Raw genomic sequence first — 3,452 nt, forward strand, 5'->3', positions numbered from 1 at the left:
ATAACAAAATCAGCTTTTTTCATCAACTTTGTGTGGAATCAAAAGAGAATCATGCAGAAGTATACAAGTTACACACCAGAAATAGTGAGAAGCAGCATAAGCAGTTTGAAGTAGGAGGAATAATAACACATACAAATATGCATTGAAAAAGTACAAAATTTCAATAAACATTACTAAACAGAGGCAAGAAAGAACCATCATCATTCAGCAACAAACATTACAAACAGTAACAAGTAATCACACTATTACCAAATTCAAAAAGAATGAAAACCAGATAACCCCAATCATAAACACCATTACCAAATTAAATAAAAAATCAACCAAAAATCACCTTGCAAATCAAAAACTCAATCTGTTGAACTCAATAATTACATCAGTTATCCAACTAAATAATTGCATCACAGTTATCATAAACTGATTTCAAAGCCTAGAAGCAGAGTGAAATTAAAAACATGAAGCATATAATAAATCAAAAGATCACCAATTGCAAATTTTTTAATAAGAACAGAAGTTAAGAACAATGAAAAATGAAAAAAGATTCAACAGTTTTCAACCCAATTTTAATAAAGCTCATCACAATGATTAACAACAACAAAAAGTACTGAAGGGACAGTGAATCAGTAACACACAGTGCAAATTTAAAATTTAAAAGTTATCAATTTAAAATTTATCATCAAATACAATCAGTGAGCAAAACCAATCAACCAAGCACTGACTGAGTATTCTGTTCTGATTCTGTGACTGGGAAGCAACAAATTCAAGTTACAGCAACAAATTTAACAAATCAAGTAAAGTCCCGATTTACAGCAACATTTAGATTAGCAACAAGGCAAATTTGATTAGCAATTCAGCATGCAAAAATACAGGGAGAAGGGAAATCTAAAAAGAGAGAACAGGGAAGCGATGGTGCAGGGACTCACCAACGGTCGACGGCGAGTCGGCAACCACCCCACGGAAGGCGATGAAGCAAGAGACAACCGCACGAGTTGCTTCTGCCGCCGGCGACGAGACAGACGAACCACGAGATGCCAGTGACTGAGACGAGACTCGAGTGAGACTGGGAGGCAGAATCGAGCAGAGACAACCACGGACGACGAGCAGCAACCAACACGCACAGCTCGAGCACTCACTGGTGGAGGGAGGCGCGAGCAGCCGAGCACAGAGGAGAACGGCGAGATGCGAGCACCCGACGTGGAGGATCCGGCGAGAGGCCCGAGAGCACGAAGACGGAAGTTCTTGAGTGCGATGGACGGCGGCGGCAGTCTCTCACTCCGACAGACGGCGACAACTATGGGTGGAGGCTAGGGTTTGCTTTCTTTGGTGGAGGCTAGGGTTTGCTGAAGGAAGGAGTTGGAGAAGGGGGGAATGGGGGATAACGCGTGCAACTTTTTCCCTTTCAAGGAAGGAAACGAGGTCGTTTTCTGTAAACCGGCCGGGTTCCGGTCCGGTCCGGTCCGACCTGCCGGTAACCGGCCGGGTCAGCAGTTTTTGAGCGGTTTTTTATTTTGCGGTTTTGCACATTGGATCGGACCGTTTTCTTTGTCGGTTCTCGGTTTAACTGGTTCGATTGGCCGGTCTTATCCGGTTTTCAAAACATTGAGTAGACGAGGAGTGAAGGAGTTAGGGTTCATTGATTCAAAATCAACAAATTAGATTTATACCTAGGGTTAGCGAAAGACAGAGAAGAATGCAGAGCTGGCGGCGACAGGGACAGAGGCTGGCAAGAGACAAGCAGTGGTTGGCTTCGCGAACGGAAAGCTGGCAGAAAGGAACTTGCAACGGTGAGTGACTTCCACGGAACTTGCGACGGCGGCGGTGGCTGGACGGAGGTTGCGCCGGAAGCTCGAGGTGGAGACTGGAGACGTGGGAACTGAGAGCGAGAGGTGAGAGTGGAGGGTTGCAGGCTCGAGAGTGGGTCTGTGGGTGTCTGGGTGAACTGGTGAAGACTAAGGTTCCTTTCAGAAGGCCAAAACGCAGCGTTTTTGGAAATTTTCAAAAACCGACCGAGTCACAGTTCGGTTCGACCTACTGATTCACATTCATTAAGAAAATAAAATAAATTAACAAGATTTATGAATTTAACAAGACCTACCGGTTCGACCTACAAAATTAACATTCATTAAGAAAATAAATTTATTTATGCCTATTTTCTAATTATAAATAATAACAAGACTTATGAATTTAATAAAAAATAAAATAAATGAATTTAATTTGAATTATTCTCTTATTGTTTTCTATATCTAGAAATTAAAATGTGTTTTATGTATTTTGTTAATAGTTCTTAAAGAAGTTACTATTTTATTTATTAATATTTTAAATTTTTTATAATATTTTCATAAAACTTGAATTAATCTTTATCAATAGCATTTTTGCTATAAAAAATGAAAAAACCATTATCCCTAAAGAAGTTTAAAGAGTAAAGTATCGTTTTTGTTCTCAACGTTTGGGGTAAATTATATTTGTGTTCCTAACGTTTAAATCGTCCTATTTGTATGCCTAATGTTTGTAAAAGTGATTCAATGTTATCCTCCCGTCAATTACACATCATGAGCGCTTTAGTTTGAGTTTTAAAAACTTTTTCTTGAAGTTAGAATATAAATGTTTGGGATAGAATCGATGATCTACTTCAAAAAATAGATCATCAAATGTTGAAACTAATTCCTACAACATTTATATAATTTACTTTTCTAAGGACATAATTGAATCTAAACACAAATAGTGGATATAATATTAAAATCGACTACATCCAAGTGAGATCTAATTGAGAATGAATACATCAAAATGAGAATAATTGAAAAATATAATCTGATTTGTTAGTATAATTGATAGTAGGATAATATTGAATCACTTTTATAAACATTAAGGATACAAATAGGACGATTTAAACGTTAGAAACACAAATAGGACTTACCCTAAATATTGGGACAAAAACAATACTTTACTCAAGTTAAATTAACCCCAACCTGCTACATGTTAGACGAAGCCACGCGTCGCAACATATTGACTGCCGCGGCAAATCCATACGTATGGATGTTTCCTCCAGTCTATATAGAGAATTTGCCTTGATTATAATAATATAGTATTCTCATTTGCATGTCTAATACAGTATTTTTATATTTGTGATAATAGAAGATTTTACACTATTGCTCTAAAGTCTAAACCTGTATATAAAATATAAGCACTCCATAATCATGGATATAACTTGGTTTATTTGGTATAGATTTTTCATAGATTATTAATTTCTACTTCATGTTAGGCTTACCATGTCCATCATATTTTTCTCTTCTCACATATACAAATAATAACTTAGTCTAAGATGTCCAAAAATATCAGATTTTAAATTGGCGATAATAATGATTACATCATGATTTGCTCGAAGTTTGACTAAACTAAGTTCAACTTTTAGTAGTAGTACTATTTGTTTTATGACCCAAAAGAACAAGGCTATAATC

This window comes from Arachis ipaensis, chromosome B05 (assembly GCF_000816755.2).
Source record: "Arachis ipaensis cultivar K30076 chromosome B05, Araip1.1, whole genome shotgun sequence".
In the NCBI taxonomy this organism is placed as follows: Eukaryota; Viridiplantae; Streptophyta; class Magnoliopsida; order Fabales; family Fabaceae; genus Arachis; species Arachis ipaensis.